This window comes from Lontra canadensis, unplaced genomic scaffold (genome assembly GCF_010015895.1).
Source record: "Lontra canadensis isolate GAN:19392208 unplaced genomic scaffold, GSC_riverotter_1.0 scaffold105, whole genome shotgun sequence".
In the NCBI taxonomy this organism is placed as follows: Eukaryota; Metazoa; Chordata; class Mammalia; order Carnivora; family Mustelidae; genus Lontra; species Lontra canadensis.
Window position 1 is genome coordinate 6798088 of NW_022631099.1, and position 15362 is coordinate 6813449.

Genomic DNA, 15362 nt, shown 5'->3' on the forward strand with positions numbered 1-15362 from the left:
AAGAAAGAAAGAAAGAAAGAAAGAAAGAAAGAAAGAAAGAAAGAAAGAAAGAAAGAAAGAAAGAAAGAAAAAGGAAGGAAGGAAGGAAGGAAGGAAGGAAGGAAGGTAGGTTAGTTAATAGGGAGTCGTTTCACCATGGTGGATTCTACTCGAAAGGCTAGTGATATTTTAACACTTGAAAAGGTGATAGGATAAAGGTTTTAGAGAAAATGAAGACTCAAAAAAATGTTGGTGGAATGAATAAAATAGAGGAGAACAGAAAGAAAATGCATGTGAAAATTTCCCCAAAGCTGAAAATAGAAGTGCAAAGCCAGAAAGGAAAATCCCACATGAGGGAAAGCCATGGTGCCACCACTCCCCAGCTGTACCTCGTCTTCACTCTCATTCTAAGGGGCTGGTAAATGAAAATGTTTATAGCTTTCCTGCCCAAAGATGTTTCATTATCTTCCCTGCGACTGCAGGAAAGGGTTATACAAAAATCTGGAACATTTCTCCAACCTTCTGATTGCTAGTTCTCTCCAGTCCACTCTCCAAACTGACCACAGAGTATAATTCTTGTCGGCATAGGACTTCCTCTAGGGAAAGTTTTGTTCATTTCTGTGTAAATGTCTTAGTGTCCAGCACAGTGCCTCTTACCTAGCAAGCTCTCTAAAAATAGTGTTATGTATATTGGAAGGAAGGAAGGAAGGAAGGAAGGAAGGAAGGAAGGAAGGAAGGAAGGAAAGGGAAAGGAGGGGAGGGAATTAACAAAATGTCATATCAACATTTTCAATATAGCTTTGTACCTTAACAGGCCATTATTTTAGTAGAACCTAAATTTGGTATTTTTGACGTTATTTTCACTATATATTCACATCTAAAGTATTTGTCTTACAGAAGGGGAATGCATGAGCCCTGGTTCATATACGCAAACCCAGCATGTCTATAAAAGGTTTTTCACACGTCAAGGCAACATTCTTGAATCCACACATCTTTAAGACATTTTTCTTAATATGATAGCAGTTCTTTTTATTCTGCCTCCAAAGAGTTAGAGACAATTTGACATTTGCAGCATAAGGAACCCCTTCTTCAGACTGAATGACCCTTCACAGTTCTCTGTTCTTGGACACAGACCATCTCTCATATGGCCATCAGCTCTTTGTTAGAAGCCCTTATGCGACAAGCCTTTAAAACCCTTCTTGCCCCTATACCAACAATATTGTGCATCTGAGCCATCCTGAAATAGAAAACAAAGTTATCTAAAAGAGCGTTTTTGTAAAATACCAATTTACAGAAGCCTAGGTGTTTTCTCTGTCAACAAAGCATGCCATATATGGGGAAGAGGAAAACGGCGGGCCCTTCTGTTTGGGCTTTGGGGTCTATTATTAGTTTTTTCTGTTGGAGAGAGGGGAGGATATAGTCTTAACATTAAAACAGAAAACCTAATCAGTATTTCAGCTGTCTGGGTATTGTGAGCTGAAGACATCTGTATTTTTAATTAGTTCTTTCATAAATGTGATTATGGGATGTCACGTGATCGCCATAGACATCAACACCTGGAACTTTGAAAGGACGGCCCTTCAGGGTCCCCAGGCTTGGACAGTACGCTCAGGGAAGTCCTGGCAATGGCATTAACAGTGTTATCAAGAGGCCTCCAGATCCAAATGATTTTCCTGTCTATAAATTAAATAATAATATGAAAACAAAATCCGCTCACTCGAGCAGGAAGGCATAAATATAACAGTGAGAATTTCCTGTCAGAGGGACATTTTAAGTCCCTGTTATCAAAAAACCTACTGAATGGAGCCTGATAAAGTCCTTAGCCTCCGAGAATAAGTCCAAGGGCAGCCCAGAGTTTCTAGTGGTTTTGCCAGGATAAAAAGAGCAAGGTCCCCTGGAAACCAAAACTAAGCCTGAGAGGGTGGAAAGGCACAACCTTGAGTGTACAGAAGGCCTTTTGAAACCTCTGGCTTCTAAATTCTCCTGGGGAAAGCATCACACCCCGTGGTTAATGTAGTTCCATTTAAGCAGTTCTTGGTTTTTACCCTAGGGACTCATCATGAGAAAATATACATTATGGTTCTGAGTACATGGAGAGCACTGATTATAAAAATTCAAGGCCTCCCTATGGCTGGTCTGCAGTGCCTCTCAGTCCTCTTCCTGCTGGTCACAGGGGATCCAAGACCACCCACCAGCAGCCCATAGCCTACTGCTTGCTCATTCCGCTCCTTGCAAGTCACACCATCCTCATGGGGAGAGAGACGCATGTTCTAGATATAGCCTTTAAGGAGCTCAAATCCCACAGCTGCACTGTGACTTCAGTGGCAAAGTCTTGGAAAGCTGATTGCCTTCACTCTACTCTTTTTCTTAAATGAGGGGTTTTCTTCTTTGCCTTCTAATCATGGTCTCTTATCATTTCTAATTAATGATGACTAATAGGGAAAAATCTATGCGAACTGACATTAGGTGAAGTTTCCTCTTCTGGTCACCTCCCTGTGTCAGAGTGTGTAACTCATTATCAGTGCCATTAAATCCCCCTTAACAGCATTAGGGAATGTTGCTGAAGGTGATCACATCTAATTAAGGATTATGGGTAACTTATCCACTTCACCATATGAATGATGGGACGTGTTTAAAATTCAAGTATTAAAAGCACAATAAGAGATATGTTTTTGAGAACCAATGTATTTATTCTCAACAAACATTTTTTTTTAAAATTTTGGCTATCTAGTGGTATACGTGCACATTTTTAAAAACGTGCACAAAGATAAAACCCAAAATTTACGCTGCAAACCCCAGTTATTAGATCTGCCAAATACAGCACATTTTGGCAAAATTGCAAGAGAGCTTTGGTGGCTTTCAAACAATCCCGTATTCAAAGAGATGGCAATGCATTTCAGGAAAGAAGCACAAGATATTCGGAGAGTCCCGTAAATGTTCCCCATTTTATAAGGATCTCTCTGGAGACAGGAGAATGGGTTAGAAAGTCAAAGCGCATGCATCCCTTCGAGGTCTTTGCCCCCATCTGTGAAGTCTTCATGGCTTCACTACTCCAAGGGAAGGACCATTATTCTCACCAGAGGTGGGGCAGCAGAACTGATGTCAGCTACCTGTGCAGTAACACCTGCTCTCTGGGACCAGACCCTGTCTAAGGCAAAGGCTTCCATTTGATCAGTACCCAGGCATGCATGTGATCGCTCCCCTCTCCAGCAGACACACAAAATGCAAGTTTCTCAGGTGGAATCTGGGTTTTATAGAGTGAGGATCTTACTGAAGTTTGAAATAAGGGTGTCTTGATCTCCTCTCCAATTCTAAAAATGGAAGCTTTGCATTTAAGATAAAAGTCAGGAGCTCTATAAATATAGAACAATAATCTAGATAGTTGTATCTGTGACCTATCCAGTAGAAATAGTGCATGGAACACATAAGTAGACAAATATTTACTTTAAAAAATCTTGAAAGTCTAAAGTGAAAAAATTAAAGTTACACAGTTTTTTAAAAAGATTTATTTATTTTGGAGAGAGATCAGAAATTGGAGGGGTAGAGGGAGAGGGAGAGAGACTCTCAGGCAGACTTAGCACTGAATGTGGAGCCTGATGTGGGGCTTGATCCCATGACCATGAGATCATGACCTGAGCCAAAACCAAGAGTTGGACATTTGACTGGCTGTGCCACCCAGTGCCCCAAGAGGTACATAGTTTTAAATATCTCATAAATGTGAATAAAGCCATTAATTTTATTAAAAAAAAGGTTTTAATAGCCCTGACCTAAAACTCAGAGTCACTTTGCTCATTCATAAATCGTGGTCCCATAAATCAAATTCTCAACTTTTCAATACTTATGGGGAGAGCTTGTAAGGAGGGTGTGGCCAGAGGTGGCCACAGGGGGAAAAAAAAATACCCCCTGTCTTCCTTCTGGGTCACAAGTCAGTGGTAGTTAGATTTGCGATAACAACCTTAGCACACATCTTGGATTCCTTGTATTTAAAGTGCTGTCTCTCCTTCAGTCAGAGGTTTGTGTGTTCATTTGTTCAATCATTCATTCATTGATCTTTCCATTTGGAATGAACATTCCTCCTTCAGAGGACCCACCCTCCCTACAAGACAGTGAAGCTTTCATGTGACATGTTTAGCATAGGATAACCTGATCCCAAATGGCCATCACTGTAAAAGCAAACATGTGTCATGGGGGGAAGGATATATATATATATATATATATATATATATATATATATATAACCATATATATATACATATATATATGGTTATATATTTTATAACACGAAAACTTCGTGCTTTCAGCTAACATTTCTAGGCAATCTTTACTCAAAACTCAAAACTCAGCCTCTGATAACAACACCCCTCTTTTTAGGTAACTGAAGAAATGTGATGTGAAACAAAGATATTCCTTAAAATTGAGAGCTGAAAGCTACAACTTTCAAGTCAGAAATAACAGGCCAATTTCATTTCAAATGCATGTTATTTCAAAATGGCATCATAAAAGAATGATTTATTCATGTATACTTAATTAACTTTTTTCACAATAACAAAAGGAAGTAGACGTGTGATAGAACCAACGTTCCTTGGACACAGACATTCAGTGTCCACTTCCAGAATAATACAGTGGTAAAATTAACGCTTGCCATCATTATGGACTGTCTTTTTCTCAGTTTGCATTTGTGTGGCTACACATGTATAAGGTCTTTTCTTGTGAAGCAATGAATGGTAGACATTATCCATACAATGCCTGCAGAAAATCAGCTCCCAAAGTGATAAGGATGTGGCTGTGGCCACAATGATGAATTTTTATTAAGAATCACTTTTTAAATGACAGAGAGAACCAGAAGGTGAGAGCTGTTCAAGGCAAGGAGGAAGAAGGGAAACCAAATTAGACTAGATCTAGAGGGGTACCCAGGTCGCTCAATCAGTTAAGCACCTGACTCTTGGTTTCAGCTCGGGTGGTAATCTCGGGGTCATGAGATTGAGCCCCGTGTCCTGCTCTCAGCATGGAGTCTCTCTCCCTCTCCCTCTGTCCCTCCGCCTCCTGCCCTATCTCTCTCTGTCTCTCCTTCTCTAAAATAAACAAATATATTTAAAAGAATAGATGTAGGGGCGCCTGGGTGGCTCAATAGGTTAAAGCCTCTGCCTTCGGCTTGGGTCATGATCCCAAGATCCTGGGATCGAGCCCCACATTGGGCTCTCTGCTCAGCGGGGACCCTGCTTCCTCCTCTCTGTCTGTCGGCCTCTCTGCCTACTTGTGTTCTCTGTCTGTCAAATAAATAAAATCTTAAAAAAAAAAAAAGAATAGATGTAGAATGAGTCATTTTGACCAAAATGCTGAAGTAATTAATAGTCTTTTAATGAAAATATTTTGTATTACATTAATAGTCTTGGTTATTGCATTTTTCTCCTGCTTTCACTCTCTGAAATGACTTGAGAGAGTTATGGAAAGGATATGCTTACTATAAGGAAGGCTCCTGGCTGAAAACTACAAGAGGGTGGTCACTATTTCAGGATCCTGGGATGTTTGTGCTGGAAAAAAATCTGGAAACATTCGGGGTTTTAACTCTGATCAGTACACAGTCCTCATTTATCATGGCTTTGCTGAGACTGTATTTTGGCTTGACCAAACGAGAAGTGCTATCGACTAGCAATGTCTGCTAGGGGCATAGAGACTGTGAGTGATGCTGTACATGCTCAGCCTTTGCCATCTCTGAGTTAGTTCAAACCCATCCTCGTACACATGTGAAAACTGAGGCTCCAAGATTGCTAAATAACTTGTTCTAGCTCTCACAGGAGCAAAACCTGACAAGAGCCCCATCTCCCAATTCCTAGCCCTGCACCTTTTCCATTTCATATTTCTACTAGATATGCTGTTATTTTTTTCTAGTAAAGACACATTGCCACATTTATGTGAATCAACAGGGAAAAAAAAAATACAGCCAAACTTTGTTGTAAGGCAAAGGACATCTGTAGGAGCTCATTTTAAAATGAAAAAGCTGAAAATTATATCCCACTCTAAACATCCCCCACTTTGAAAATGGGGAGTGGGGGCAGATAAAGGACAAAAGTCATTTCTATAGTCTGCAATAGACGGTATCGATTCGGCAGGGCCAAGAGCCTGTCAATGTTATATACGGCAGCAAACCGGATTGGTGCAGAGGAGATAGTATTGTTCAATAGTCATAAATAATAATTATGTACAGGGATTGTCTCACTGATGCTCCATTCCCCTGCCTTCACTAATAATCAGAATCTGGTTCTCCCAGAGACCACCCCTCACTCTTATTCTAACAAGGCAGTAATTCTTTCTCGGCCCATGGAAAGTACATACATCTCTGCTAAACATCCTTCCGCACTGGCATGTAAGGTGATCATAAGTTTAATTAAAGGTCGCGACAGCATCCTGGCCTCAGGTCCTCCTCACTCCTATTGTTCCTAGAGAGCTGCCTCGGAGGTGGGCTCATCCTAGGATAAGAGCCCATGGGTTTCCGTGCCTGTGTTCCCATTCCTATCTCACCAGGAAAAAAAAAAAAAAAAGACTCTCGACAGGCTTTCTTCATGGACTCTGGGTCGAGACTGAAATCACCACCCAGGTTTCATGTTTTCTTTTGAGGGACAGCGGTTCCACATTCCCTCAAAATATTTAGGGGAATCGTAAAAGCCAAAGTAAAACTCAGTGAGGACATTTCCATTAAGACTCAGGGTGGGCCAACACTCAAGTGATTAACACCCAGGTCAGTCCCCACTGACAGGTGAAGACAGACAGAGCTTCAAAAGTAGTATCAAATACAACACACCTGCAATGGCACGGCTCAATCAGATGCATGCCTAAAATCTCAGGTGTCCTCCTAAATGCAGCCTTTTGTGTGGAAAAGAATGTTTTTGTGTCAGATGGCCTAGCTTCAAGTCCTATCTATGTTTCTGCTAGATTTATGAATTACAAGTCATTTCTTTTTTCTCACCTGAAAATGGGGATAAGAATCGTCACCTCACAAGATCGGAAAGAAGAAAATAAGAATACTATATTTAAGGACCTTATAACTACGTCTTACGCAAAAATGCTGAACGATTTTTAGTGGTTTTGAGTCCTTGTAGGCTATATTAACATGAGCAGGACAGCTAATTGTTGAAAACGAGACGTTACGGTGATGTTGCAAAAGATACTATGGTGTGCCCAAGTGTAGGCTTGGAAACCAGACTTTCCTATTGTCCATATTCCTAGTTCATACAAAAACTCAGAGCAATGAAAACTAAAATCCAGGGGAAAGTATGGGGGGAGGGTGGTCCATGGAGACATGGAAAGTGGCTGCAAATGCTTTCCCTGAAGGAGTATCAGCTTTTGGCCGAGACAGGTGCAGCTGTCCTGTCTAACTTCAGAATTACTGCTCACCCCTGAAGAAAAAGCCGGGCACGTGTGAGGCTAGCTAGAGGGTATTTCGGGCTGAGCCGAGCCGTGGGGTGCCGAGGGGGGAGCAAGGAGGAGAGGGAGAGCAGCAGGAGACGGAGAGTCAGCAGATCAATAGAAGCACTTTAGGGTAATGGCTGCAGCTGCAGAGGAAGAGCGGGGCTGGGCGGCAGGCAGCTCCGTCACTGCCAGGAAAGGCCCATTTGCAGGAACAAAGGGCTTCATCTGTCCTGTCAGGCCCAAGACCTCACCCAGCAGCTGCAAAGGCAGGACGCCTCTCCGTGTACGAGATAGGCTGCTGGCTACCTGCTGGCTTTGCCCCATGCCAGTCTTCTAGAGTTTTCTAGAAGAACATGGAACATGGGACTGAGAATGGGTTGAATGGGTGAAGCGTGCTGACACCAGGGACAGAGCAGGGAGGGAGGGGTCCACAGCCCTTGTGAGCCCTGCTGGAGAGCTGTCGCGGAGGCTAGGATCCATGGATGTCCACAGAGAGGAAAAAGAGCCCCCACTTCAGCCAATGGCTGCAAATTCCTCCCCAGGTAACCTTTGGACAGAGCAACTTTCAAAAAGTGGAAAAAGTGACTGGTTTGTTCTTCAGGCTTTGTTCCTTTCCCAAGTCCCTCTGTAGAGTGTGTGCCAGAAAGGAAAACCAGCTCCATCCGGCATGGGAAAGGGAATAAGGGCAAAGCTGGAGTTCTGGCAGCTCCACGTGCCACGGTGAATGCCAAGTGGGCAGCAAAGTGCCAACCTTTTAGGATAATCTTGACTGAGTAAATAGCTAACTGTTCTGGATCATGAGCCATGAACCTGGCATGGGGGCCTGGTACTATCATGATCAGTGGTGTTAGAAAATGAAGAAGCAAAGTATAGAGGGTGATGTGATTTGTCTGAGGTCACATTGATTTGTAAGTGACAGAGCTGGGGCTCAAACCTAATCAAGTCTGTCCAACACTGTAGCTGGTGCTTAAGACCTTCACTCTGTACCAGCTAGAGTGGGTTTGGGCACTTGCACTTACCACAGTAATACTCAGTGTGTTTGCTCCCTCCTGAGATGTGACCAATGAATGTGTCTTCTTACATTAGTCGGGGTTCTTCAGAAAAACAGAACCAATGGGATATATAGAGATGTGTAAAAAGGGATTTATTCTGAGGGACTGACTCATGTAATTATAAATAGAGGCTCAGAAGTCTGACTGTCTGCTGTCTGCAAGCTGGAGGCCCAGGAGAGCCAATGGTGTAACTTCCAGTCCAAATCCAAAAGCTCGAGACCCACAGTATCCAATGGTGTAAGTCCGGGTCTGAGCTCGAATGGGGAAGAACCAGCTGCACCAATATCCAAGGGCAGGAGAGATGGATGTCTCCAGTCAAGCAGGGAATGCATTGGCTCTCCCTCTACCTTTTGTTATATTCAGCCCTTAACAGATCAGATGAGACCCACCCACATGGAAGGCAATCTTCTTTACTCTGTCTACCAATTCAAAGGCTCATCTCTTCCAGAAACATCCTCCCAGTCACACCCAGAAAGAATGTGCTACCAGCTATTTAGGCATCCCTTAGCCCTTAGTCACGGTGATAGGTAAAATTAAATCCTCATAAGAGACTCTTAATCATAGGAAACAAACTGAGGTTGCTGGAGGAGAGGAAGTTGGCAGATCGGGTAACTGGGTGATGGACATTAAGGAGGGCACATGATGTCATGAACATTGGGTGTTAAATAAGACTGATGAATCATTGACCTCTACTTCTGAAACCAACAATACATTATATGTTAATTAATTGAATTTAAATTTTAAAAAATAAATAAGTAAGAAATTAAACCCTCACAGTCCCCAGAAGCTCTACTAGGGTGAACTTCATGGTTGTAACTTTTTTGAAGATTGTCATACAGATTTCTGGAAAAGAAGTCATTGATCTAAAGGTAAATGACTATAGTAGAGAAATTCATGGCCCAGGCCCAGGCACATGGGGGAGATGACGTTGAATGGTAGATGAGAATGCTCATATTGGGAGGCGTTGGTGAAGCATCTACCATGTGCTGAGTATCTTACATCAAGTTGCACATGTAATCATCACAACAATCCCTCTGAAGTGGCTACTCTTATATGGATGAGGAAAGCATTCTCTACTGTTTAGCTGCAGAAAATTTTTCAGCTGATGAGTACTGTGGCCGAGATTCAAATGCTGAGGCAGCCTGACTTCAGAGTCCACACTCTTAGCCACCATGTCTTACCACCTGTTATGGCTCAACACATTTCTCCTCTTGGTCATGGGTATATCTGGCAGGAGCATATTGTAAAAAAAAAAATTAAAATGAAAAAGAAACAGCTGGATGATCTAAAAAGCAAGAGGCCAGGAGTATCTCCCCACTCCATGTGAAATTCTATAGTTTTACTTTGGCTCATTAGAATGGAAGACCAACCTTTCAACACTCTTCAAGAGAACTTTTGTTGAACTAGATGTGTTCTGAGCACTTACTGAGCACTTCCACAGTGGATATTATGCTAAAGGCTGAGGCAAGATAAACCAAAAAGACCTAGGGTCTGCCCTCAGAGAGCTCACAGTCTAGAGGAAGCATCAAGAAATACTTGTAAGGGGCACCTGGGTGGCTCAAGTAGGTTAAGCATCTGCCTTTGGCTAAGGTCATGATACCAGGGTCTTGGGACCAAGCCCACATTGGGCTCCCCACTCAGCAGGAAGCCTGCTTCTCCCTCTCCCTTTCCCCCTCCCCTTGCTTGTATGTGTGCTCTCTCTCTCCCTGTCAAATAATTAATAAAATATTTTTTTAAAGAAATATTTGTAATACAAGTATAAGAGTAGAGATGTACACAGTGTGGTGTAAGAATACACAGATTTTCATTAACTTACTCTATCCATGGGAGTAAGGGAAGTCTTCCTGGAGGAAATGACAAAATCCATGAATTTTGATGTGTATGAATTGGAGTTTCCCAATAAACAGATTAGGAGAAAGACATTCTTGAAAAAACAACATGTGTACAGGATCTTGAAATGCAGAGATTTCTAGTTTCTGCGTAGGATGTCAAAAACCAAAAAGAGGATTGCTCCCACTTGACAAACTAGAAAAAGCTAGACACTCTACAAACTCTCATAATTTTTCTCTAATCCACCAAAGATCTGAGGTCACAGAGAAGACAGCAAATCTGAAAGTTCAGTAGACAGGTGCCTCCAAAGAAAGACATGCATGAGTTTGCCTGGAATAGTGCATGGAAGAAAAATAGGGTTGCCACATAAGGAGGTAGGAAGCTCAGCTTTTGATAAGTGCTCAAGGCTGAGAGAGAGCTGGCCTGGGAATGTAGACCCCCAGTACACATAAGCAGTGTGCCCTCCCTCACAGGATCTCTTCCAGGGGCCTCACTGGATACAGATGGGAAAGAAGAAAGGCAAGCAGGGATCTGGAGGAAGCCTCCTTCATATTACGGCCCCAGGAAGGAAGGAGATACTGCTGTCAGAAAGAAAAAAAACCCTATACAAATCTTTCAATGTATTCCTTTCCTAGGGCTGCCATAAGAAAGGGCCATAGATTGAATGGCTTCACAAAACAATTTTTTTCTCATAGTTCTAGAGGCTGGAAGTTCAAGATCAAGGTATCATCAGGGTTGGTGAGAAAAGGATCTGTCAGGCCGTTCTCCTTGGCTTGCAGATGGTCACTTCCTCCCTCTTCTTTCATATCATCTTCCCTCTGTGTGTGTCTTTGTCCAAATTTCCTCCTTTTATAAGGACATTCTGGATTAAAACCAACCCTAAATGACCTCACTTTAACTGGATTATTTCTGTAAATATCCTATCGCAAGATAAGGTCACATTCCGAGGTACTGGAGGTTAGGACTTCAATATATGAATTTTGGGGAGGACATAATTCTACCCCAAACACACCACCATGAATCAAAAGACTTCAACCATCAGGGGAAGGGCAAAAGACTTTATCCAGATGATAAAAAAAAAAGTCATATACTAGAAGAAAGTACTTGCAAAGCATTTAATTAAGAACTTATATCTAGAATAAATAAAGAGCTCTCAAAACTCAATGATAAGATAATTTTTAAAAAGGGCAAAAGGATGTGAATAGATATTTTACAAAAGATATACCAATGGCAAATAAGAACACACAATAATGCTCAAGATCATTAGTTATTAGGGAAATGCAAATTAAAACCCTAAATAAGATACCATGCTTACTAGATTAGGATTGGGGAAGGGGGGGGAACAATACAAATTTCTAACAACACTGTTACTAGAACTTAAATTTTGGTGATAGAAATTCAAAATGGCACACCCACCCTGGAAAACAGCTGGACATTTTCTTCTAAAATTCAATGAATGACATGTTTACCTTGCTGCTTAGCAATCCCCATCCTGACTACACAAGTGAAAGGAAAAGCATGATTTTACACAAAACCCTAAAAGGCAAACATGTATAGTGGCTTTATTCATCATTACCCCCAGAAATCCAAATATCCTTCAATGGGTGAAGGGATAAACAAGCTATGGAATGTATATAAAATGGAACACTACTCATGCAGCTACGGATACATGCAGCTACAGATACATGCAGCCATGCGAATAAAGCTCAAACGCATCATACTAAATAAAAGAAGCCAGAGTCAAAAACTACAAAAACGTCTGGAAATTTCAAAACTAAAAGGACAGAAAACAGATCTGTGCTTGTCATGGGCATAAGGCAGGGGAAGGCATTGACTGCCAGGGGCATGAGGACAATGCCCAGCATGATGAAATTGCTCTGTATCTTGATTGTGATAGTGGTTTCATGGTGGTTGGCACTATAACAGATGAGTTTTACTGCATGTGGACTGTATCCCAATTTAAAAATACTTAAAAAAAAAAACATGCAAAGATATGTGTGTGTGGATTATCCTGTTGAAGCGTTACACGTTCCCAGCAGCGCAGACTTGCAGTATAGGAACTAGGGAGGCGATGAAGCTGGGAGGATGTTGACCAAGAATGCTCTTCCTATTCTTGCCCCTTATCCTCAACAAGTATGGTTCTCAGTTCTAAAACTTTGAGAGGAATAGAAGTAATGAATAGGCGTTTGGGTTTCACAATGGATTTGATGATAAGGACAATTAAATATCCAAAATTCTACAAGTTTCCAACTGACAAGAACAACAACCATAAAATCTATAGTAGATGGCATGCACCACAGAAGTAGGCATATATTTTTATGTATACAGTTCCATGCTATACAAAAAAAAAACCCACCTTATAACTATATTAGTTGTTCATAACTAGTATTCTTTACAGGTACCAGGTTTGGTTTTCAGTCTTCCTTACAGCTCTTTTGCTTCAAAATCTTTCATACAGGCCTTTAGTGATTTAGCTTAGGGAGTTGATGACTTATGTTTCCATTATGAACATGGTTATTATATTTGAAGACCTGATCATGTCTCTCTATTGCCATGGTATTGATCATTCACTTCCCCATATCATCTATAAGAGATTCTGTTATATGCATATTGACATGCCATGCTCAATGTCAAATTTTCTAACATTCCCTTCATTTCTCTGCTAGTATTAATCTCTGTGTTCTTGATTTATTTTTTGTGTTTAGCTTCTGCTTAGCTAATTCAATTTTCTACCCTGTCAGTTCTACTTGTTAATGCTTCCGGTGATTATTTTAATTGTTTCATCCAATTTTCGTTCTCTTCCACTGTTTTCCCTCAATCTCTTCTTGCTTACTAGAAGTGATATCTCAATTTCTGTCTTGGGGAATGAGTCATAGCACCCTTCTATAATCCAGAATGTCATGTGTGGAATTTAAATTTTATTTCAATCTCAAGTTTCTTCTGAGCTCCTAATAATTTGGAGCCCAAGGGACCTATGTTCCCATGTTAGTTCTGCCTTTTACTAGCTGTGAAGATTTGGAGAAGGTAAACTCTGCATTTTAATTCTGTTTTAGTAGATGCTGTTGATGCTCAACCCCCATATTCCCTCAGGCCACCAGAGTTCCCAGCTTTACACATGAAGTACCTACTTCTTTCATTTCCTCTGTGCAAGGTCTGTGTGCAGGCCACAGGAGTTTGCTCTGCCACACTCAGCCTCCATGCAGAAGTGTGTGGTGAGGTTGGAGAATTAATACTCTGGGGCAAGCTTCAACTCACGGCAGATGGGAGGCACTCCTCTAGAGTGAGGTAATTCTGAGACATATTTGACACAGCTTTTCAGAAGACCTTAAACAGATTATGGACTTTTCCTCTTTCTCTTCTTTTCTCCATGGCCATACCTGTGTGTCCTAGAACCATCTTCCAAATAAACTATCTGCACCCAAGTTTTTGCCTCAGGATCTTGGAGGAACCTAAATTAAGATAACGCAACTGCCTTCTAATGTGTTTGTTGAGGTGCCTCTGGTTGGCTGCAGGGAGATTTATATTTCTTCCTTAGTCTGTCCATCTTTCCCATAGATTTCCAGATGCCACTCCCCGTTCTACGGTATTTGAACAGCCTGTTCCAAAAGACTTGGTAACTGTCTGTAAGACTAGATGGTAAGGCCCTGAAATTTCTAGACAAAGAATCAAGCAATGCCCAGCTCATTCACTGGCAGGAAAAGATAGGCAGTTAGCTCATAATCCGATAATACAATGGCCTTATTTTTGTTTAAGGAGCTCCCTCTTCTCTCTTATCCCCCAATTAAACATGCTTCTATAAATCTCTTTAGAATTCCAAGTAGATGACACTCCTCTCCTTTTGTAAAATGAGAATTAGAATACCTACATATTGTACCATCCCAAAGAGAACCCCATGTTTTTGTTATTTGTTTGTTTTTGCCTTGATGAGAATCACCCTGACAATCTGTGTGAATATATATATTATGCACTGAATGACAGAGATAGGAATAAAAAAACCTGAGGCGGAAGTCCCCTACTTTCTTTCTCTGTTCCCAGAATGGGGGACTGGGTTAAGGAGGGGCAAGTTAATGTCTTTAGGACACATTAATTAAGGGGTTTATGAAATATCCCATAAATTCCACTTGATCTGAGGAGTCAAGATTTCCTCTGGACAGAGTAGTCCTGGGATTCAGTTCCTGTCTTGATATATTTTCACCCAGAAGGGACTTGTCTTCTTTCCCCAAAGCCGGGGAATTCCTAGGATTCACAGTGAATAGCTGTTGAGATTTGTGGACTCAACAGCCCCCCAGCCCCAGTCTTCCTACTCCTATAGGGGAGGGGGTTCAGGGCCCTCATCCCAGCTTGATCTTGTTTTTTGATAATTTAAAGATGCATATGAATAAAGATTATTCCAAATTAAATCCTGTATTTTGATAATTTAAAGGTGTATATGAATAAAAACTATTTTAGACTAAATTGAAACTCAAGCCTGTTCATGACAATGGGTTCCAGATTTATAATAATTATATTGTCCAAAGGTTTCTATTGGTTACTAGTAATTGTCCTTGAGTTTATATTGTTTTTTCCCATTTACTCACTGCAGGAATTGCTTGTGTCTCTTTTTTTTTTTTTTCTCTCCCTCTCTCTCTGAAGACAGCTCTTCACCTTTAACACTTGTGTGCCCACAGTGGATCAGGCATTGTGTTGTGTGCTTTAGGAAAATTACCTGATTTAATCTTCACAGCAACTATGAAGAGTACATATCCTTTCTCCCATTTTAACAGATGCTAAACAGACTTTAAAGTTGAAGTAACATAGTTAGAATCTATATTTAATTCCTCTTGCTGCAAAGTTCATGCCTTATATACTACACCATGTTCTTCTTTTGAAGGAAGACTTTGGGTCTGCTTTAAGCAGTTCATTGCACTTTATCATTTACCCTGACTACATCCCATATTCCCAACTTCTCACTTGGTCAGTCTTAAGCTCAGCTTCTCTTGATGAATAATAAGGAGATACTTGATGAGTCATTAGAGTCAGAACCTTGAGAGTATGTAGCTGCTCTGGGATTCCTTCTATGACTGCTGGGTCCTATGGTAACCCCTGCCTTCACTG